The sequence below is a fragment of the Tenrec ecaudatus genome, chromosome X, assembly GCF_050624435.1.
Source record: "Tenrec ecaudatus isolate mTenEca1 chromosome X, mTenEca1.hap1, whole genome shotgun sequence".
NCBI lineage: Eukaryota > Metazoa > Chordata > Mammalia > Afrosoricida > Tenrecidae > Tenrec > Tenrec ecaudatus.
In genome coordinates this window covers 110379831-110380816 of record NC_134548.1, presented here as the reverse complement: position 1 = coordinate 110380816, position 986 = coordinate 110379831, and positions in this window count along the sequence as shown.

Genomic DNA, 986 nt, shown 5'->3' with positions numbered 1-986 from the left:
AGCAATGTCGAGAAGGTGAGCATCATGGAATACCAGGTTAATAGAACAAAGTGTTCTTCTGTTTAGAGAGTATTTGTGTAGAGGCCCAATGTCCATCTGCTACCTTAATACGAAACCTATAAATATATATACATAGGTCTATTTCCCCATCGTCATATACAAATATATTTACATATGTATGTGCCTATATTTAGACCTCTGTGAATGTGCTTTGCCTCCTAGTTCTTTCCTCTAGTTCCTTTAACTTTCCTCTTCTCCCTCTATCATGGTCAGCTTTCATTTGGGTTTTAGTTCCTCTCTGTTACATTGCCCTTGATCAAGACCTACCAGGTCTCCTGCACCCTCCTCACTATCGATATTAGGTCACTTACTATTCCCTTTTACCTGGATTTGTTAACAACCACTACCTTTCCCCCGCCTTCCCCTCTCCCATGTCCCTCCAGAACCGTTGGTCCCGTTTTTTTCTTGAAGGAAAACATATTAAAAATCTGTAGTATGCAGATACACAACCTTGCCTGTAAGTGAGCAGGACTTGAAGTACTTGCAACCTTTGGTATGAATCACAACTCAATGTAAAGAAAAGTAAAATCTTGACAATAGGCCCAGTAGCCAACATCATGATAAATGGAGAAAAGACTGAAGATGTCAGGGATTTCATGTTGCTTCAATCGCAAACAATGCTCAGGGAAGCAGCAGTTAAGAGATCAAATGATACACTGCATTGAGTAAATCTGCTGCAAAAGACCAATTGAAAGTGTGGAAAAGCAAGGATAATACTTTGAAGACTAAGATGCCCGTGACCTAATCCATGTTATTTCCAGTCACCTCCTATGCATGTGAAAGTTGCACAGGGGTTAAGGGAATCAGAAGGTGAGTGTATGTGATTTATTGTGCTGATGCAGAATATTCAGAGTACCAAGGACTGTCAAAAGAAAAATCAAATCTGCACTGGGAAGAAGTACAGCCAGAATGTTCTTAGAGACAAT